The sequence below is a fragment of the Ursus maritimus genome, unplaced genomic scaffold (assembly GCF_017311325.1).
Source record: "Ursus maritimus isolate PB19 unplaced genomic scaffold, ASM1731132v1 scaffold_3, whole genome shotgun sequence".
NCBI lineage: Eukaryota > Metazoa > Chordata > Mammalia > Carnivora > Ursidae > Ursus > Ursus maritimus.
The window spans coordinates 56569838-56593796 of record NW_024425563.1 but is presented as its reverse complement, the minus strand read 5'-3'; positions in this window follow the sequence as shown (position 1 = coordinate 56593796).

Genomic DNA, 23959 nt, shown 5'->3' with positions numbered 1-23959 from the left:
TATTTAGTTTAAAAAAAGGTTCATTTGAGGAAATTGATCATATTCAAAACAATATAGTGGAAGATAGTTAAAATGGGGTTAGGTGGAAGAAAGAGTTACAGCAAGAACCTGAGAGGAAATAAGAATTTTAATGACGAAACTAATAGTCTTCATTGAGCGCTTGTAGGCTGATGGTAAGCATTTCATGTGTATCATCGTCAGGTGCACAATAGCCTCATCAGCTAGAAGCTCTGATTACCCCCACTTTTCAGATAAGAATCCTGAGGCTCAGGATGTGAAATATTTGCCAAGTTATTGAATGGCAGAGCCTGGGATTTGATCTTGGCTGTCTGCCTCTAAATCTTTAATGACTATGCTATAGTGATGATTTAGCTTAGAGCTTTCTAGTCCCTATCCCAAACTGACAAGTAGCTCTAAGCTACTTATGGCCAAGTGAATATAGATAGCAGTCTACAAGGTTGTTATTATGAGGCTGGGAGCCCAAGAGCCATATTTTAGGGGACTCTGGAAAATGCCTTGACCTAGGAAGCTGATTAAGGGAATTCTTAGGAAACTTGGTAGGAGAGAGACAATGGGCTTATTCAGAGGCATAATGAGAACATTCTCATTGGGCATTTTCTTAGCACCTAGGAATTTACGTAGAATTGAAACCACTGTTAACACGAGAGTTGATAGTGTTGTGATTAGGGATATGGCCTCTCTACCCAGGCTATGCCATTTACTATGAGTGTAGGCAAGTCTTAAGCTGTACGCCTCTGTTTCTTTATCTATAAGAGAGGATTTCATTAAGAAAGGATTTCCTATGCATTTTATAAGATTGTTGTGAGAATTAATGGTTTAATGCAAGTAAGCCCTTGAAAGATACCTAGCAGAAAGGAAGAGCTCAATAAATGTTGGTTATTATTATAATTATAGTTCTTTCCTTTTCACGGCCCCTAGCTATTAGGTCAGTGAACAAAAGGTTTTCTTGCATGCTGGAAGGAGGTTTTCTATCCTGTGAATGCCTGGGAGCACTGTGCCTCATCTTTATACCTTCAGACATGTCTGATAGCTGCTATTAATAAAGCGGACCTATGTCGCCCTGCCTGAAGTTCCTCACCCCCAGGCTCACTAATAGCAGCAACTAACATCTCCTGAATGCTTAGTAAATGCAGAGCACTTTCCATATATCTCGACCTTTACCTCGACATGAGCAAGTGTTATGGGTATCCCTCTTGCATAGGTAAGGAAAAAATTGGAACTGTTATAAAGTTATTGAATTGTAAAAAAAGAAGCATTTCTTACAGTGTGTCTGAATTGCTGTGAAACCTCTTAAAGTTCTTCCTCCACCCCCTGCCCACTTTAACAAATTATTGGAGACGAGAGCTAGCATTACAGACTGGTGGTGCCACAAGCCTATCAGAGAATAAAAAACGGAATGAAAGTACATGCATTGGCACACAGCACCTAATTAGCATCGAAACTAAGTGATAAGTGCTTACCCTGTGAAATTTACAGTGAAATATATTAGTACGCTTCTCCTAAGTATGAGAATAATTTACAACAATACTCTTCACCCACCTAGGAAAATGCAGCGTTAGGTTCACATTCACGTGTTCACAATTATCACAAGAATGCCTTTTTACACTTATTTTTCAAAAAGAAAAACAACAGCAATAGTGTCCAATCCAGGTTCAGGCATTGCAATTGATGGTTACATATTTTTACATGCTTTTAATCTACAATTTCCCCATTAAAAATAGTTTTTAATTTACCTACAGCCAAGTTTACTTTCTGGTTTGTAGTGCTTTGAGTTTTAACACGTGTTTAGATTCATGTAATCACTACTACCATCAGGATAGAGAAGTTTCATCATTTCAAAACATTTCCTCCTATTGCCCCTTTGTAGTTGATTCCTCTCTGCCTACGACCGCTGGTAACCATCCATCCTAGTACCTCTGTTACCTGTATTTAACTCTTCACTACAGTTGCTTTTTCCAAAATGTCCTCTAAATGGAATCACACAGTACGTAACCTTTTGAAATTGACTTCTTTGACTTTGTATAATGCATTCGTGCTCCATCCATGCTTTTGTGTGTATCAATAGTTCATTCCTTTTTCTTATTGACTTATATTCCATTATATAGATATACCACATTTTTTTTTTTAATCCATGTACTCCGTGAAGACCATTTAGGTTGCTTTCAATTTCTGATGATCATGAATGGTATCACTATAAATATTTGTGTACAGGTTTTGTGTGTGGGTGGCTGTGTGCAAGTAAGTTTTCATTTCTCTAGGGCAAATACCTACATGAGGCTTGTTAGGTCATGTGGTAAGTGTATGTTGTTTTTGTTTTTTTTAATCCTGCAATAACTGCAGATTATTGTTTCCCTTTGATCCACAGCTTGGGAGAGGGCTCCCGGTTGTTTAAAAAGCCACCTAGTTGTTGCAGTGAGGGGCTCAGGTAGATAATCTGACACCAGGGGGATGAAGCCAGGGACACCTGGGCTGGGGAGGGTTCTCGCAGTGTTTTGGGGTGAGCCTTTTGAAAAGATACTTGCCCAGCCCAGCTTGCGGGTGTCTAGCCTGTGGAGTTAGTCACGTGGTTGCCCATCTTCTTGACGAGTTCCACCTGCTCATCTAGTTAGCGACTCTTCAGGAAGTCAGAGAGGTGGGCGTCTATATAAGCAGAATGCAAAACACACAGATGCCAATGGGCCTGGACCAGGTTCTCCTTTGGGGCCACGTGGCTTCAGTGGTATCCCGGATTTCATCCTGCTTATGTTGGGAGCTTCTGCATGTCCTGAAAGAGGACACAGCCACCACACCAGCTTTGCGCCGTCTGGAGATACTGAATGCCCTTGTGGAAGAGGTGCCCACAGAGCCACTGTCAAAATAGAAACCCGCAGAGAGGGAGGTGTCACATGTCCACAAATACAGGTGGACCAGGAGGTTGACTGTGACCTCCCCCTCTGTGGAATGATTCTGATGAATCTGTGAGCTCATGGGTGGCAACAAGAGGCTAGCCGGAAAATGGCGTTGGCTGGTCCTGGAGGCAGAGAATGGCCAAAAATATGGTCTCAGACTTTGCACTGAAGAGGAGGTTGGAAGGTGGTTGGAGGCTTGGAAGAAGCGGGTTCCCAGGCCTGTTCTGTCTAAATAACGTGGGAGCAAGGGACAAATCTGCACAACTATGGGTGCGCTGCTTGCATATGTTTAATTTTTAAGGAACTTGCAAATCATTTGTCAAAGTGGTTGTACAATTTGGGATCCCACCAGAATGATATGGGAGTTTCGGTTACGCAGTACTTCACTTCAATTTCATTTCCCTAATAACTAATGAGGTTGGACATCTTTTCATGTACTTCTTTGCTGTCTGCATTTCTTCTTTGATAAAGTATCTATTGCCTGTGTTTTAACTGGGTTATTTTTATATTACTGAGTTTTGAGAGTTCTTTCTATATTTTATTTTATTTTATTTTTTAAAGATTTTATTTACTTATTTGACAGAGAGAGAGAGACAGCCAGCAAGAGAGGGAACACAGGCAGGGGGAGTGGGAGAGGAAGAAGCAGGCTCCCAGCGGAGGAGCCTGATGTGGGGCTCGATCCCAGGACTCCGGGATCACGCCCTGAGCTAAAGGCAGACGCTTAATGACTGAGCCACCCAGGCGTCCCTCTTTCTATATTTTAAATAAAAGTCCTTTATCATATACATGATTCATAAATATTGTCTCTCTGTTGCTTGTTGTTTTTTTTTTTTTCATTTTTCTACCAGGGTCTTTCAGATGAAGTCCAATTTATCAATTATTTATTTTTTGAATTGTGGTTTTTGTGTCTAACACCACTCTAACTAAGTTCATGAAGATTTTCTCTTGAATTTTCTTTTTCACTTAACCTTTTATTACCTGTTTTTTTAGTTGTTGCTTTTTTTTTTTTTTTTAAGATTTTACTTATTTATTTGAGAGAGAGAGAGAGCATTAGCAGGGGAGGTGCAGAGGCAGAGGGAGAAGCAGACTCTTCACTGAGCAGGAAGCAGGTTGGGGGCCTCGATCCCAGGACCTTGAGATCATGACCTGAGCCAAAGGCAGACCCTTCACCATCTGAGCCACCTGGGTGCCCCATTATTTTTTAATTTTTAATGGCATCGTTTGACTTTCTCTTTTACTTGTACGACAATAAATGACTCTATTCTGCTTTCTTCCGTCTTTTTCTACTTGTCCCACATAGTTTCTAGATATGTTCTATTTTGTTAGAGCGTGTAGCATTTCTATACTCTTCTTCCACCTATATCACCAACTCTATTTTAGTTCTGGCTCTCTGGTTCAACATATGACACATTCCTTATTACTGCCTTTTCCTGATATGTCTCCTGTTATTTCTTGGTTGGATGAAACTCATTCTCTGGAAGATTACCTGCGAAAGGCGTGTAGGTGCGGTATTTCCTGAGATCTTGCGCTTCTAAAACTGTTTCACAACAGCCCTGATACTTGAAATTCAGCTGAGCTGAATATAAAGTCTTTGGCTTACACTTTTTTTTTTCAGTTTCTTAAAAATACTGCTCCACTGTTTCCTTTCTTTGCATATTGTTCTTGAGAATTTCAATCACCTGTAGAAGGAATAGGAGAATAGAAAAAATGATTAGCAACAGGGATGAGATTTAAAATAAATAAATACACACACACACATATATATGCTATTGTTTCGGCTGCAAGATAGCAAAGGTGTGCTCTTCTTTGACTCATTCTATCAGGCAGCTGGACAAGTAAGACCAATGTTTTTGGTTGCTCTTTTGACTTTTACATGGTGGGATAGCAAAGGAGGGCTTGTACGAACTTTAATTCTCTGTCATAAAATGGAGACTGTGTGTGAATTTGTCTTTCCTTACTCTCTACTTTAATCCACCTTTCCCTCTGGGACTGCTAAGGGGTTTATGTACATTAGACATAGGAAGTTCACTATTAGTTGAATACGGAAGCATCAGTTTCATGTAGCAAATAGCACAATGCTTTCAGCAAGTGTTTGTTGGGCAGGTGCGTGAGTGACTGGCATCTTTTGGTCACCTCCTTTGAGTGATTTCGCATATTAAGTACCTTCAGGGTAGGATCGGAGAGAATGGGCACTAGGACCATTGCACAGGCACTGATACCAGTCAGCTCAACCTCCACATCTGGGAGCACGGCCTCAGAGAAGTTACCGAAAACAAATGTCCCGAAACTAAAAAAAAGGAAAAAATACTTCTCCAAAATTATGCCAAAGAAAATTATTTCATAATCCAGATGTCAGATGTCAGAGTGAATGGGGTAACCAAATAGGAATAGAAGCAGCATGTGCTTTGTTCTAGCACTGTCAAAATTAGATCAGAGTCTGGGATAAGATCTTTAACAACAGACATCAATTTTTTCACATGGTAACCACTTTGGGGGCGTAAAGAAGTGCAAAAACTGCTTTCCTCACAACGTTGTCCAGACCCTCTCCCTCTTCCCCATTCTGGTGTCTTAATGACCCCTTGACCATCTGAAAACAGTACAAGAGTTCGAAAAAGGAAATGGAACATGAGAATAGGAGGCAAGGGGATGTAACTAGGAAAAACACACTTGAAATAGCAGTCTTATTAAACTCTAACACTTGACAGTGTTCTAATAGATACACTATCAGGGTACTTAAATTGTATCTATTAAAAATACCTTCACTTTACTAAAGTGAATATTCTACAAAGAACAATTGCTGAATTTGGACAATTTCATTTTCTACAGTAGAAATGATGCTGAAAACCATAGTGGCATTATGTAACAAATATAATTACCTGTGGTTTACTTTATTTTAAAAACTTTTCTCCCTCCCTCTCTCTCTCTCTTTTTTTCCTTTTTTTTTTTTTTTTTTTTTTTTTTTTTTTTTTTTTTTGCTTTCTTTAAAATTTTTACTTGGTCAGGAGAATAATCAGTAAAATGGAGACTGGAGAAAAAATGAATTGCAACTTCCATTGTGGTTTGCCTTTGCAAGCAAAAAAGCCACTGTTTTTCCTCCTTTGAATACAGGAAATGACTTTGGCTAAGGATGGGAAGATTTGTTGGTGGGGGAGGGGAAGAGCCCAAGGAACAGATTTTACTTTACTTTTGGCGATGGAAATAGGTAAGGTTCACTAGTATCATCAGTAATCCGGTTTCCTGGGCTCTGAGTACTGACATCATGACCACTTGTGCATGCTGTGAAATGGAGCTACCATCACGCTCCCGATCTTCTGGTTTACCCGTCTACCCAGAGAAGGCAAAGTGACAAGCTTCTCCATTTTGGAAAGTTGGTGCCTCTACCCTTATTTTGTCTCCTGTGTCCATTAATCCCCCTCTTTCAAGGGAATGGAAGGGCAGAGGATTGCTCTGAAAGCTGAATGGGATTTTGCCATACGCACAAGAATGGAAAAATGAATGATATGTGGACATGGAGGGATGCAACCACAGGTTTGCATGGAGAGGCCCCTGGTAGATTAGGTTTCGTCAAATGGGATTTGCAAGAGAATAAAGGATGGATTATGATTATCAAGTGCAATCATAGAAAAGATTTTGTAAGTTGTAAGTACTTTTAGGAATTTTTTGTCAAAAATCTCTCAGCATTGTTCTAGGGAGCATGTTTACATACAACACATTTGTAGTTGTTTCATGTAGTGTGGAAGCTTTTGGAAATATATTTATTATGAGATATTTTGGTGTTCACAAGATGGAGATCATGGAAATATGGTAGAATATATGCTGATCTCTCTTCAACTGCATACTTTGGATTGTTTATAAAGTCAGATTCATTTAATTTTTAAATTTCCTTTTTTTCAGATTTCTATATTGTGATGCATTTCAGTATTTATTAAAAAAAATGCAGTGATTTGGTTACCGCTCATTAGTCCACCATAATGCACACTAAAAATCTTGGGGTCATTTGTTGTTGTTGCCTACTTATCTTTCCAACTGTTCCTTTTTTTTTTTTCCAATTTAAAAGAAAAAGATTTATTTATGTATTTTATAGAGAGAGCACAAGCATGCAAGTGGGGGGAGGGGCAGAGGGAGAGAATCCTCAAGCGGACTCCCCACTGAGGGCGGAGGCCCACTCGGGGCTCGATCTCACGACCCTGAGATCACGACCTGAGCCAAAACCGGGAGGCCAGTGCTTCCTGAGCTGAAACCAAGAGTCGGACGCTTAACTGACTGAGCCACCCAGGCACCCCCAACTATTTTTTTTTAAATCTGAAGTTTTCTACAGATATTTCTTTTTCTTCATATATATTTTGGGGGGACCATCCTCTGTCATACATCTTTGTATTGTACCTAAACTGCTACAATAGTTCTTCGGTCGCTTTATCTTTAACATTTTGTCCTTAAATCTGTGTATCATCAAACCTGTTCGAAAAGCTTAAAGCTCTTTTCATTATTCAAATTCAGTGAAGCTAAAGTATCTTTTTCACAGAATAAGGCAATATTATCCTTCAACGAATATAATAGGATTGATCACGAAAGATTTAACTGAAGAATGAACAGTTAGTAAGAATTTGTTAAAGAAGTCAGATACAAAATGGACATGCAAAAATTCATGGTTTCTTTGTATTCAAGGCCCAAGGAAGGTCAGGTGGTGCTCGTGTACACAGTGAAAATGGTTTTCTCAAATGGGAGTTGGGAATCTCACCAACTTCCTCAGGGAATCCAAGACAAGCGGCTGGGCATATGGCTTGGCAGCTGGTCATTGTCCGCATCCTTTTCTTGGCTCCGTACATTTTCTTCAAATATAACCTAGTCTGCAGAGGTTCAGCTCTGTTTCCAACATCATCATTGGTAGCTTCACACTCAAGCAATTTTAAGCCCTTGGTGATGAAATCTGAAACATCACCATTTAGGGGGAGGGCCTTTGTATAACTCAAAGGCCTATTGGAGCGCTTTTCCAGAACAAAGGAATAAACGAATCAAAAAATTAGTGAAGCGTGTGCCACTTGTGTAACAGAAAAGCTTGAAAAATATTCCAGTTTAGGATTCCCCAGCTACTTCACAATCTCTTGGCCATGAGGAAATAACCTCGCTTGGGGATGGGGCATTTGCAAGGGATAAAAATTAAGTCTGGAGAATCAGAAAGATGAAGTCCTAAGCATCCGAACTAAGTCACAATCCCTCACGTGGCCCGCATCCTCTGTCTTGCCTCGCTGACCTGTCTATTAAGGATGACCTGTTTCAGATTCTTCATCGTTACCTGTGAAAGTGTAAATGTTGTAAAGTAAGAAGCGGAAAAGAGTTGTGAACTCTCTGATTCCACCTCTTTTGTTTGTTCAGTGAAATCCATGTGTGAAATGATACTCAAACGTACTTCCTCAGGTTGTTTTGAAGATTTTCTGAGGGATCTTATCGTCGTAAGCGTTGTAAGTTTTCTCCACTCTTTTCTCTTGCTGCCCTTCAGGAAAGGAATGCTTACCTGTCCCTATCCTGAGGCGTTCCCCTCCCATATTAGGAAAGAGACTCTGGTAAAATGGAGACATTATGAAGTGACTGTATCATAACTCACTGGAATTATTATGCTGGAGGAAGTGGTCAGACATACAAAGGGAGCAATTTGTTGGTTTTAATGCTATGACTTTCTGAGGCCAGAGCAGCCAGGGCTATTTTCTTTCACCCTGTTCTTCTCCTTGGGGAGTGGAAGGACATTAAGCCTTCAGGCGAAAGTGAGTGGAAGTTTAGCTGTGCGCTTGAGCCAGTGGCTGAAAGGAAGTCAGATGGCAGAGGAGGGAGCAGGGAGGAATGCCGTGGGAGCTTCATCTGAGGGGGGCGCTGATAAGCATTACTGAGAGCAGTGTTTTTGATCTTGTCACAGTAAGGTCTTTCTTTGGTAATGGGTGGGTCATAGTCTTTTTTCACATTTCTCTGGTTTTCCACCAGTAAGGGCAAAATTAAAGGAATTCATTTGCAATTTGGGCTTTAGTACTGATTTTCACTTTCCTTTACTCCACTGTTAAGCTCCTTGATGTCAGCAGAATGGGCCCCCTTTATTTCTATAAGCCCAGCAGGCAGGAGAAGAGAGGTTTTCTACCCGGGGGCACTTGATTCTGGTCACGTGCCTACAGAGCAGCCGTGGGGTCCTGGGGCGGTGTGGTGTGAGGGTGCAACGTGATTGTGCTGAACAATCATGAAAGAGCAGAATCAATTCTGAGGCTGTCCAGGCCGGCCTAGCATGAGGACAGACTAATCTGATTCCCTTAAAACCCCTTCAGACTCATGACCGAAGTAGATGAAAAGAGTGTAAGCGGCAACGACTATCACAGTGGCCTGGAGTGCTTTCTCACAATTGTCCTTAAGAAAGGAAATTTCACTCCTCACAATTAAGAGTTTATGTCATTTTTCAAAAGCACCTAAGAAAACATCAAATATCTGATCAAGTCCTGTAAAACTGGCACTTGAGCAGATAGCCTTGGGAAAGACTGTGAGCTCCTTTTCTCCTCGCCATGTCTTTGGGAAGGAATGGGAACGATCAGATGGCCTCCTGAATGAGTCTTTAAGTGACCAGTGAGTACTGAGAGAATCAGGAACTCTTCCAAAGTGTAAAGAATTCTATCACCAGATTCACACGTTACGTATCTGGTCTGTAATCTACTATTGTTGAAATTAATACAGGTTAAATAATGTTTTTCCAACACATTGTTTTAGAAAGTCATTCAACTTTGACATATAGATAATAACAGCATCAATAAACTATACATAGTATAGTAATTAAGATATAGATATTATGAACTTTCCAGGCAAATTGGCAAACAATCCCACCTCATCATTAAGAGCAGTGGAGATAAAGCCTTGACTAAGGTCATAGCTCAAGATGGATTTGGAAAATAGTGAGTCTTTGTCAGATCAATGAATCCATTTTCGTGAAGTAAAAGCTCTACAAATCTTAATTTTGCCAACTTTGCTAAACAGAAGAACTGAATTAACATATTTGAAAGAGCTCTCATCCTGTCGGGTCTCTTTGATGTGTGAAAGGTAAACTTTTTCACCAGAAAAAGGTTTCTAAGAAAGTGCATTTTGATACCTTTAAATTAAAAGAAAAAATTCCTCTAACCCAATGATAATATGATGGAAGCTTCTCTCAAAATACCAAAAAATGGACGATACTTCTATATATTTTTTAATTCTGTAGTGAGGATATGGGACAAAGGTCAGGATGTAGGGGTGATCGAGCTAGTAGTTTTGTAGACTTTATACACCTAGAGAGTTGGAGAGTTCCTGTGGTTGAAAAACCCAGTAAATTTTATTGAGTTTTATTCCTTTTACTTCAAGAAATCCTACAAATTTAGCATGGCCTTGACCTAAATTTTTGACTGTTGATGTTGAGATACTTTCATATTTTAGTTTTGGTGCGTTAATTTAAAACAACTTAGAGATGCCAATATTGCCTTGGCTCTTCTGAGAATTCTTTTCTCTTTGTTTACAAGTCAGTTACATTAAAAAAAAAAAAAAAAGCAATACGACCCTAATCAGCCTTAATAAGTGGTAGTGGAGTCATGCTGTCTGGCAAAAATAAAAATGAGCAACATCTCAGAAACTGACTTTGTGTGGTTTAGGCTGACTTTTAAGTCTCACCGGAAGTTAATTAAAATGAACTTTTTTTTTTTTTGGCTTTTTAAGTTTATTTTATCATCTTTGAGTTTACTCACTTAGTGGCAGATGCCAGAAAATTCCTCAATTTATGGTACTAATTGAAAAACAACTCTTAAATCTAGGCAGAGAGATCAGACATTCCAAATATCTCTTTTTAGTTGGATTAAAGGGTTTGCAATCTAAATATCTTGATTGGGGAGAAATGTGAGGAATTTCAAGATTTCCAATCCTAAAACCATGTACAAGAGTGTTGGCCATGCCAAGCTTATTTCTTTAAATTCTTTTGGAGCTCAAAGGGTGTGGTCTAGACTAGGATGCCTGTGGTGCCATATCAGGGGTTATATATACATAAGCTGAGTGTATCCTCATTTTAAAAACATGTATATTGGTTCATATCCTGATTCCTTTAGGGAACTTCAGTTCACTTTGATCAGTAAGTCTCAAGGTCTATGATATATTTCCTGGCTAGCCCTGCAAGCGCTTAAACTTCTGCCCTTCAAACAGAGCACTCCTGGTGGAGATGGCTATCTCTGGGTGGGGGTAGATTACCAGCAGTAATTTCACATTGAGCACCTGAGTGTTTGTTTTGATGTGGCTGCAGACATGTTTACAGTTGTCATTCTCTTCTCATGGTGAGCCTAGACTTCTCTCAAAACAGAATAGCCTCTGGGTTGTAGTCATTTACCCACTGACTACAAGCAGATCAATGTGGGATGTCCCTACTGCTCCTTTGAAGGGATTTCTTTCTCCTTTCCATCTCACATCTAAGTCGTTTATGTCACATCATGGGGTGTGTGATGAGATAATAAAATCAATGACACACTGGGAATGCCTTCAAGAATTGCTTCAATTTGTAAAGCACCTGTTCTTTCCCTCATGAGGGACAGCCAGGCTGTGCAGAGTGTACCACTGAGTTCTGGTCCAACGTCAGTGGCTTCGCCTGGCAGATAGCATAGAATGAAGGGGCAGCATCCGAGCCCGTCGGGAACATGCTCTGTGGGAGAGTAACCTGAGCCAGAGAACAAGCTCGGCATCTTTGCAGGGAAGATCGGAGTAAACACATACTGGTCTCACTTCAACAGCTAAGGGAATGAATGTCAAGCAGAGGACGGTCAGGCCACAATGTATCACTTAAGAGAGTTATGAAAATGGTTGTAATGTGGAGCCTGACCCCAGAATAAAAATCATTTTGTGAACACTTGATTGGGATTTCTAAATTTAATCATTTTCAGCTGCAACAACAAATGTTCAAATCACATAAGAAGTTTTGGCTTCACATATTTAACAGGTTTTTTTTCCCTACGCATTAGTTGTATTTATTTATTTTCATCTCATGGTGCATCGTAACCACATGTCTCTGAATTCACCTTCTGTTCAACTGTTAGCGGAACAGTGGACTCCAGGTGACTGAAGGAAAGGGTTGGACTTCAGATTAATACCTGAGTTTCAACTGGGCTCTTGCAACTAGTTGTGTGACCCCATACAGATTACATCAATTCCCTGAGACTCAGTTTCCTCATCTGGAAAATGGGATATTTATAAAGCACCTTTCTCCATGTTTCCTGCATCATAGGGGGTACTAGAAAAATAGTAGCTGTTTTTATCACCATGATTACTGTTTTGAAGGGGAGGCTAAACCGATGGAAAAAAAATAGTGAGATTTTCTAGTAGATTAAAAGGGATGAAATAAAATTTAGCAGTCTATATGGAGCAAAGACTCACTGCTTAAAATAAAATCAGTTCGGCACTCTAAATTGATGTATGTATCATCTTATGCCATGTATCTTTATTCTCAAGTTCTTCCATGAAGTAAAGAATCTCGTTATGGTGTGAGTAAAGCTTTCCAGAAGTTATTTATCTACAAGTAATTAATATAAAAATAAAAAATGCGTTCTACTCTTTTACTACTAGCTTGGAAATATATGAGCTCTGTATGGCCTCTTAGTTTTCTTTTGGTTTCTGGAGGATTTGTGTGTGTGTGTGTGTGTGTGTGTGTGTGTGTGTGTACACGCATGCGCACACACACCCCGGTACCCGTATGTGTGGTGCGCATGTGCGTATGTGCATCTCTATGCACCTGCCTACCTGGTACTAGCGGTAGTGGGGAGGGAAGAAAATTGGTTCTTTTGTGTTAATTTATATTAAGATATTAATTAAGAGGCATCGATAGCTTTAAAATGCTTTAAAAGTACATCACCACTTGAAGTATCATTTGATTTCTTTAGAAAATTCTGAATTTATTGACATTTGTGTTAACCAATCATTTTGTAGTGTCATTTACTTTTTGTATAATCAAACTCGTCAGGCCTACGTATTTCATTCTTTGGGACCGTTTCGAAATAAGCATACACTTGCTGACACATGTTTCTGCCACATTCTTTGCTTTCCCCAATAGGCAAGTTCAGACTTAGGAGGCAAAAGTCCAGTGGAAAGTACCGGAACTGAGGGAAGAATATTTGCTTAACCACTCACATCAGATGGTATCCTACCCCCACACGTGTAATCTTTGTCTTTCTGAAAATCAAACCTGATTCTACAAGAAAATCACAAAACAAAAAACACTGTTCTCTCAAGTTATACCAGATTTGTTTTCAAAAAGAAAAAAAAAATCAGGCTAGTTTAAAAAATTGTAAACTGTGCCACATCGAGTATCTAACCATTCGTGGAAGCTGGCTTTTCAATCTTGATTTTAAGCAAAGGTAGTGGAGGCTTTATGTGTGAGAAAAAACAGCTTAAGTACAACTTAGAGCTATAAAAATTAATTTTTTGTTTTGTTTTGTTGTAATGTGTGTGGAACTTTTCCTCTTTTCAGTCCTCAGTAACTATCTTGACTATCCTGAACTGAACCTTTGTTTGCTAAGGTTACCTTTGGCCTCTGACTTCCCCAGCCATGGACTCTACAGTACACATTACTTGGTCCATCTGTGACATTGAACCTAACTAGCTATTGTCTCCATGGAAGTTGCTGCCATTGGCTTCCATGACACCATTCTTGTGTCCCTCTTCCAGTCTTTCTGGCTACTTTTTCCCAGTCTCCTTCAGTCTGTCTTTTTGCTTTACTTATTTTGTAATTACTGGTTTTCCCCTGCGGTTACATTCTCGACCCTGTTGTTTCTACATACATTCCTTGGGCGACTTCACTAAGCCATGAATCAAAGTATCCCATGGACACCGAAGAGTTCAAAATTTCAGCCTCCAGCTCTGTCCACCTACCCCACCCGAAGCTTTGCAGTCATTTTAAACTTGAAGTATCCCAGGTACAGCATATCTTTTTACTTTCTTCCTCTGCTGCCCTTAGACCTACTTCTCTTCCCGTATTTCTGACTTATAGTATCACCATCTATCGTGGAGCCCATGAAAATCTTTTTAGAGTGAAACCATGCTAGACTCCCTTCTTTCCAGGACTTTGCCCATGTTCTTTCTCCACCTGCAACATTCTCAGATGTCCTTTCCCTTAATTACCTCTTTGGGATCTTACACTTCTCCTGCTAATTCCTCATAGACACTCTCCAATTTTTCATAAGCTGTTTCAAAACTGAATTTGCCTTCTTAGAACTTCTTGTGGCCTGAAGCAAAAAATACACTAGTGATTATTAAATAAAGGACAGTGTTTTTCACTTCCCCACTTGGTTTGCAAGATCACAGGGGGCATAATTTTGGTCCACCATTGTGTCAACCACAGTCCCTGGCATGTGGAATGCTCTTAATATATTCTCTTGGGTATTGAATGAGTGAGTGACTTCTTGGCCCCTCCTTATGCCCTTCCACTTCTATCAGTTGCCATATTCTTTAGCTTCTATCAAATCACATATCTTTCACTATCATCCCGTCTGGTCCTTGGAGGAGGTCCTTAGCATCCCTTACCCACCATCAGCCTCAGCTCCATCCACCAAACTATTAGTATTGTTACTTTTTAGATGCAAATATGATTCTCCGCTCTGATATCTTCAACGACTCCCAAATTTCTCTAGGAACAAATTTCAGCTCCTAAACCGGGTCTATAAGATTCATGACAACCTGACTCGACTCTCCTTTTCCACGGTCATCCTACTGCCTGATTCACTGTATGTTTCAGCCACCGCAGGAAGTCTTATTTATGTGCCTTGAACACATCATATTTTTTTTCATTTTCTATGTTGATTCTCTCTGCTGTTTTGAACTTCTTCGTTGTCTTGAACTTGAATACTGACATTAATCTCACAATTTTAAATTATGAAATTCTTACTTTGGCAGGCTACTACCCATTTACATACTTGTATAAAGCACATTTCCTAACACTACATTAGCTGTTGGATATAATGAATCAATAAAGGCATAGAATAATGGTAAGATCATTTTCTCTGAGTTTAGATTCCACCTTCTTTCTGGCTAAGGGGACTCTGCCTCTGGTTCCCAGTATATTCTCATATTTGTTCCCTCTCATTTTTTATTGATATCACTTTTTCTATCAGCTGCATTCAGGTCACATTTCCTGTATCACCAATTTGGCAAGTAGCAATTCTCTGTTCTCCTCCAACTGTGGTTATGCAGAGATTGGTGGTAAGTATCATCTTATCACATGTGTTGATCTTAATTGTAAGTAAAAACCAGAATGACCCCATTTTCTTCCCTACTGTACATCTAGTAATGGAGAGCATTTCTTGATTCATTTTTAATATATCTCCCCATTCTTGAGGAAATTGGCACAAATCTATAAGGGGCTGGGCTGGAAGACAACTTCAGCAGCCATCTTCCACATCCAAGATCAAGTCTTTTCATTACTCCCAGCCAGGGTTCCTGGTCCAGATTTGTCATCCTGAAAATCCCACTTGGGGACTGAGGTTGTGGGGGCCAGCTGAACATTCCTTCTCTTCCGTGTATCATTTTCCTGTGTCTTACTTGGTCTTCAGGTGAAAACCGTTTTCCCACGAGATTTGTTAGCTACCTAGCTTATTAAGATGAGTCATGGACTGAAACCAAGAAACAAAGTCAAAATAGAAAAGATAACTCAAAAAAAGAAAGAAAGAAAGAAAGAAAGAAAGAGAGAAAAGAAGACTCAAAATGCATAAATGATTAGCTTTTGAAGTACTAAAAAATAGATTATTTGTTGGTATTAGAAGTTTCAAAATTATTTTTCCAATATGTCTGCTGATGTTGTTTGATAAAAAATTAATGTTTCTCAATATCCTACTATAGATGATTTATAAGGAGGTACATGTCAGCTTAATTAATTTGAGAGTTTATATATGTGGCTACTAATAAAGCAGATTTTGGATTTCTGGAATAACCAGAGGAAGGAAAAGAGGTTTTACATATTCAATGAGGATGTTTCTATAATTAGTGGTTTGGAGTGGATCCCCTTTGTAGAGTTTAGCTGGGTGGAAATTCAATTTCATATGATAGGAAAGGGTGAAATAGTTTGATCATCTGCCATTTATTGAGATATTAGTCTATCATTTAATTGGCCTTTTTTCCACTGCTCTTTCAAAAAGAGAAGAGGAATATATCTATGTTTAGATTCATGGTGATTATAAAATAAAAGAAAATCTTTTGGTCATGGGAAGTAGAGCTTTTCATTATGCTGAAGTCTGAGAGAAACATTTTCTTTCTATCTTTATTATGAAAAGATAGGGTATATTATAGTGGAGACCAATAGTATACACACAGAGTATGTAATCTCCAACTTTCCTCTAAGAGGCACAAATGTGGTAATAGTCGTATGACTGTTCTTCCAGAGTCCTTAAGGTAGTCTGTGGAATTCAATTCAGTAAAAGAAATTCTGTAAGGGGTCATAAATACGTCTATGTGTATGGTTGTGATAATCTAGCAAGATACATGAAATTTAAAATTTCTTGAATTCCTTCATAAAAAAAGGGAGAAATTACTAAAGGTGTTTAGAAAGTATGTTTAGAGAAAACACAGGTGCTTTGAGGATTAAATGTTTTTATAAGCAAATTTAGCAAAATGACAGTTAATTGCACAGTGATTCATGGAGACAATGAAAATCTGTAAAGATGTCATGTCATCACAAAAAGATGGTGATCTGCAGGTTATCTACACTAATACATCAAATTTAAGCAGAACTTTTTCTCAAAAAATTTCTCAGGATGCCTGGGTGACTCAGTTGGTTGTCGGTTAAGCATCTTCCTTCGGCTCAGGTCATGATCCCAGGGTCCCGGCATCTAGTCCAGCATTGGGCTCCCTGCTCAGTGGGGAGTCTGCTTCTCCCTCTCCCTCTGCCTGCCGCTCCCCCTGCTTGTGCTCTCTTTCTCTCTCTCCGTCAAATAAATAAATAAAATCTCTTAGGGGCGCCTGGGTAGAGCAGTCATTAGGAGGCTGCCTTCGGCTCAGGGCATGATCCTGGTGTACCGGATCGAGTCCCACATCGGGCTCCTCCGCTATGAGCCTGCTTCTTCCTCTCCCACTCCCCCTGCTTGTGTTCCCTCTCTCGCTGGCTGTCTATCTCTGTCACATAAATAAATAAAAAAATCTTTAAAAAAAAACTTAAAAAAAATTCTCTTAAAAAGAATTTTCTCATTGTGCTCTTGCAATTTCAGTCTCAATCTCAACCTCTTTCCCCCCACACCAACCCCACCACATGAGGATATAGTGAGACATTAGCCATTGGCAAGGCAAGAAGAGGATCCTCACCAGAACCTGTGTTGGCCCCTTGGTCTTACACTTCCCAGCACCCAAAACTATAAGAAATAAAGTTCCGTAGTTTAAGGCTTCCCCCATCCCCCCCCCCAAAATTTCTCATTGTCTACATTAGATTATCAATAATAATCAAGCAAAATGTCCAAGTTTGTCTTTGCTAGACTTTTTTACGTCCTAATTACCCTTTTAGAACCAGCTCGAATTCCACCATCTCCTGAGTCTTCTTCCTCCTCTTTGTTTGCCTGTGTATTCTCTATCGTGCACCATACCTCACTGCAGGGTTTTATGCTCGAATTGTTTGTATCACATGCAAAGCTTTATTGTAGTTGTCAAATTCTCCCAGTACAATGCATTTCAATAATACAGGACTGTCTTACAATTGCCTTATATAGTTAAAGATGAAACTTAAGGCCAAGACTCAAGTACTCTATTTGGAAACTTAATTTTTTTTTTTTTTGCATAAGTGCGTAATGAATATTTGGATAGCATAGATGAATTCAAAACTTAAAGAGTCTTAAAATCAAGACAAATTTTGAGGTAAAATTTTGAAAGCGTGAATGCTTCAGTTTCAGCCCTTCTCAAAAAGGGCTCTGCTTGAGTGTGTATATCTATGTCTCTGGGCAAAATCATGTTCATTGATATTTTTCACTGTTGTAGGGATATGAGTTGTCTTTTTTTAGAGAGGGAAAGAATGAGTGCACAAGTGGGAGGAGGGGCTGAGGGAGAGGGAGAGAGAATCTCAAGCAGACTCCATGCTGAGTGCCGAGCCCCACATGGGGGCTTGATCTCAGGACCCTAGATCATGACCTGAGCTGAAACCAAGTGTCACACTTAACTGACTGTGCCACCAAGGCTCCCTGGGGTTATAGGTTCTATTGAATATCATTCTATTATTGCTTTTCACTACAGTGCATGAATAGAATATCATTTTATTACACCTATGTTTTCTACTAGTCTATATTTTATGTAACTCATAAGTTATTCAAAATATCATACTATATATTAGTGGCAAGACTTCTTAATTCCTGTATCTTAGATTCAGCACACAGATATTTCAATGGGACATCACTGCCTCCAATAAGATTCTTCATCTCTGTCCTGGAATTTAGCCCATCATTGAAATTACAATTATGTATAATGAACTAGCTAACTGTTCTAGCATGGAAACATGAAACCTCATTTGTGATAATGGAATTTGACTTGTCTTCTTCCTCTCACTTTTAATAATGTCATAATGTTGATGCATCTGAATGTAATTAGCATAAACAGTCTTAAGAAATGCTTTACTGTACCAGAAACATGGATTAGAATTTCAATTATTATTGTTTTTCCAGACATTGACTTTTGGGGCCAGGCCAAATGGATTTCTGGTTCATAGACTGTGCTAATCAATATAACTGTGCGTGTATGTTTTCAAGATTCAATTTATGACCAGATTTTCTGGTCTTAACGACAAGAATATTTTCCCTCTTTAGTGTCTGTTGGAATGGACCGATTTATTTTTGGAGAACACTAGAAGGTAAAATTAGAAGGCAGTAAGTGAAAAAATTCCTTTTCCCCTGTTTTATTCCTTCTCCTACATGAAGATAGGGGAAATTGAGCTAAAAATAAATATTTCACCTTCCCACTCATGAAGTATTCATGGGAAGTGAAAAAGCAAGAAACATATAATGCAGGAGATTGATCTCCCAAGAAATACTACTTCGAAAGTAGTTTGGCTAAAATATCTTAAATAACCAATAATGAATATATATTTAACTGAAGCTGTATCCTTTTTAGTCAGAGGATACCAATGGACGGTATTTTTATGTCAAAGTGTTCTGGTAATTACTTAAGGCAGAGCCTCATTTGAGAGGACTGGGGTCTCACGCTTCAGTGCCTCAGGAAAGCTCTGAGATAAATGTATTACAGCTATGGCTTGACTCTCGTGCTCAGTGAATTAGCTGACAACAGCCATACTTCCTCGTTCTATGTACGGGAATGAAATCCCTCTCGCTAGTTGCTATCTTGGCTAAGGAGGTAAATCTGATGCCTATGAATTAGTATAAATATCTGAAGTTGAATCTTGAGGTTTTTTACCTCCTACCTGGAGAGCAGACAGAGAACTTTAACTTCAAATAATGGATGGGAATTTGGGGTAATTTAAATATCTGTAGATTTTAGAGAGTGCTCAACTGGACTGATAGTTGTCCCATCTCAAATACAGCATAGAGCATTGTCCAGAAATTCTTGCCATATCCTCTCTGTGTGGGTGTGTGTAATCTCACTTACGTGTAGTAAATACTTCATTATACATTTGTTTCGAGTGTAGGTTCTTTTTTAGATTTGGGGAAGTTTTGAGTAACTGTGTGTGTGTTGGCATCTGTGTATGTGTGTTCATGAATATCCTTATGGCAAAGACAGAGAGAAAGAAAGTCTGAAAGGGAGAAAGGAGGGAAGAAGGAAGATGGAGCACTATGATCTTGAAAATACATGAAATTAAAGGAATAAAAGCATGATTTCAAGTATACAGTAATTATACTCTGAGTTTCAACTTGTCGAATAAACTGGGATATATTCACAAGAGAGGCGTATCAATAGCATCGTGCTGATTTTTAAATTTATACTAAAATCCTCCATTAGATACATTCCTTAAGTTGGTCATCTTTTATATATTGAATTTTTGCTATAGCATAAGATTTGCAGTTATTGTAATTTACTCGTATGTACAAAATATTGGAATTGGCATGTTGTAGATAGATCAGATCTTAGAAACCCTATAATCTTGGCATTGTAAATTATTTTATAGTCTTGTGTCAACACTGATGAAATGGTAGTGGTTGCATAGGGCACTTCCTGAGAATTCTGGGGATGCATATAGATTAAGAAAAAGGACTTTTATGATTGATTACTTATGTCTGCGTGGGCCCAGCATAGAGAATGACGGCAGGTATGTTAAATACTTTGACACCTCTAATCTAGTTAAACATCCTCAATTTACAGGGAAAAAACCCCAGACACTTATATGCCGACTCTATTATTATATGACAGTTCAGAGACTGTGCAACATAGTCACATATGCTGAGACAGTTAACTTTTACAGCAGTCCTGTAAAGTATATAAGACTTGAATCCCAACTGTAGATTAGAAAAAAAACAAAAAACAAAAAACTGATGTTTAAGTCCGCAAAGCAATTAGTGGTACAGCTAAGATGAAAAACAAGGTCTTCTGTCCTCCACTCAAGAATCCTTTCCACGATAAAACAAAGCTTATGTTGTATCAGTAAGGAATGTCTTTGTGAGTAACAGAAGATCTGATTAATGAATGACAGATTAAGAGTGTCTTACATTACATTTGTTTTCTATTGCTGCTGTAACAAATTACCAGAAACTCAGAGGCTTAAATCTAGAATCTTACGGTTCTAGTGGTCAGAAAATTAGCTTTACTGAAATTAGATTCACTGGGCTGAAAATAAGGTGTCCGGAGGATTGTGTTGATTCTAAAGCCTGGGGGCAGAATCCTTTCTCTGTATTCTCCAGCTTCTAGATGCAGCCCATGCTTCTTGACTCATGGCTCCTTCCTCCACCTTCAAAGCTAACAGTTTAGCACCCAGTTTCCTCTCTGACCTCTGCTTCCATCCTTACATTTTTTTTCTTTCTGACTCTGATCATCCTGTCTTTTATAATTACACTTGTGGTTACATTGAGCCCACCTGGGTAATCCAAGCTAATCTTTCTAGCCCAAAATCCTTAACTTAATCATACCCGCAGAGTCCCTTTTAAACATAATATATTCTTAGGTTCCAGGGATTAGAGTTTGGACCTTTGGTGGGGAGGGGGCACAATTTAGCCTACTACACATAGGGTTAGTGTAGAGATGGTGTAGTAACTCATGAGTATACCCATTCATGCTACCATCTATGACCCAGCTTTTTCCCTTCTTTTCACTCTGCCATCTTTAATGTATTGGTCTACTATTTCCTGGTTGCAAGATAACTCCCATGGCAGGAAGTATAACGTTTGTCTGTAAGGTAGGAATAAGAGAAAAGTGTGAAGACAAATCCTTTTCTTTTTAATCAGGAAGTGAAGCCCTACTCATAAAATTCCTCCTCTGTCTCTTAAGCCAGCACTATACCACAGGGATACCCCTAGCTGCAAACAGGGCTAGAAATGTAGATGTTTCACTTTAGTCTCCTTTTTTGAAGATAGCAAGGAAAAGAGGAGGTTCAGAATGGGTGCTCAGTGAACCAAACTTCTATTGGTCAAGACTCCTAGTGGCAAACAATAAATTTGTAGTATTTAAGCATAAAAATTTATTAAGAATATCAGATTATAGACTATCCAAAAGGAGTGTAGAACTGAGACTAATGATACCATACCCAATACACTATGAGACTTTTCTAGCAAAAACATCACAGCTTCTACTGACCCAGGATGGCAGTGTCATTCATGGATCTTAGATATGAATTCCAGATGATCCATGATACTATTCCCACCAAAGCACATGCTACAAGATATCCCCACCGATGGCCAGTTACTCAAATTGCTTTTATCTGCATCCAAATCTCAAGTGCACCTGACTAATGAAACCTGGACATATGTCCATCCATAGCTGCAAAGGACTGTAGGAAACATAAGTCCCTTAGACCAGGTCCTCCAGAAGGCAGAGCCAAGGATTCATATGCTGATGTGGTGTTTGAGAGGTACAAATTCAGGACTGAGAGTGAGGAAAAAGTGGAGGCAGAACAAGGTGCTATATTGCATTACTGTGGTCGCTGTTGAACATGTGTCCTTTGGCATGCTGTTGTTCTCCAGAGCAACTGAAAAGAGGAATTGATTCAAGGCAATCCTCAGAAGGGGAAAAGGAGGAACAATTTATGTGTGGAGCTTCTTATGTCTATTTCCTATTGGCCAAGGTCAACCTTACAGTGGGCCAGTTCCCTCATGCATCCAAGTTGTATAATTCCGTCCACTGGTGACCATTCAGGAAGCCAGATTCCGCTCCTGGCACTGTGGCATTTCATCTAAGTAAGTGGAAGGGAAATTTAGGGCAGATAGTTTTAACGTCTGAGAGACATTGACCACATGGGTCAGAGTTTCATCTCATGGTAGTGCCACATTCTAGAAGTGGATAGTATCTTTGAAGGAAGGAGGCAGTTGAAAAACATCTAAGTTGCATTGTGGGGTGTCCTGATCAGATGGGACCTGGCAGCACAGGCAGTGAAAGAATTCACCCAAGTCAGAACAAAAGAGATAAAAGTTTATTGAATACACTGCAATGGAGCAGTTGGCAGGACAGCAAGAGAGAGACTGTCTGCCATGAGGTGGTGGAGAGGGGCTATAGTCACAGGGTGGAGTGAGGGAGTAGGGAGACTATGGAATTTTCTCTTTTATGGTAATCTTAGGAACTTGCTGGGAATGGCCAGCAATCCCTGTACCGAGGGATAAAAGATTACTCAAAACTTTGCTGTGAAAGAGAGGAGAAGGTAATGGGGTCAATGCTCAGAGATGAAGACCCTTTGCTCTTCTTTGCTCCTGTTTTCATTGGTCCTTCAGGATAATCACAAATCCTTATCACTGTTTTTCAAGCACGTGATATGTGACAAGGGGTCTTATTGAAACTGGGAGGATCTGTTTACCCGGAAGATATGATATGCTAATCTGCGTGTTCTATGAGTTCTGCTAAACATAGCCTAAGGGACAATGCCTACATCTCTTAGATCACAGGGCAGCTGTTTGGGCTAGGAAAGCTTCAGGAAGGCAACTCCCTGGGGCATGCCAATGGCAGAGTGGTCACACAGGCCTTGGCATTCCAAAGGCCTACGCCTTTCTCAGAAACCTTCTCTTGCCCCCAGCGGCCTCTGTGTTACATTTTAGTGAGCCAGGTATTATGGCTGATTTCATGGTCTCCATTAACCCCATCAGGAACTGTGCCTGGTTCTAAGTAGCGCATTGTCAGTTAGGGCCTATGGCTTCAGGAGCCTGTTTGCATTCAGCGGGGTAGTCACTGTGGGCCCTTTTGCCTTGTTCAAGTTTCCATTGCTCAAGTCTGTTCTGTTGCCTAAAAGTGGCCTCTACATGCATGACAAGTTTTTGTCCTATACTGTAGGGGTTTTTGTTTGACCTTAAGAAGGCCGTTTTCACAATGTGGAAATTATCATAATATAGGAAAGGTGTTGACAACATAGTGGGTAGCTCCGAGTGACAGATGTCCCTTACTACCAGCAATACCTGATCACCCAACTAACGTTTGGCTCCCATGTCACTCCCTCTCTAGCTCCCTAGCTTTTTGTGTTTTGTGTGTTTGTTTTTGCTAGAACTTAGCGCAGTTTAAGCTCTGTGGTAGCAGTACTGCCTCTGTTCTGATCCCTGTTGCTTATCCATGAACTAGGTTAATGCCCAGCACAGTATCAATTTGCATGTGTATTTGTTGACTGGATAAATGAGTGAGTGAATAAATGAAAACAAGATAATAAGATAAACTAATGATAACATGGTAAGAAATGATGAGCTAAACAATAAATGGCTAGGATAGGAATCAAGATAAATAAAGCAATCTTAGACTGGGAAAACTTTACCAAAAAAAGGTGAGATCTGGGTTAGGCAGTAGCATCTCGTTTTATCCAGAAAGCAAAGAGAGTAGGAAAGCCATGCGTAAAGATACATATGTGGAAATGCTCTTTGTTTGTAAGATGGTGGAGAAGCCAATGCTCTATTCAATTTCTTGCAAATACATTTTCACGTATTTATGGA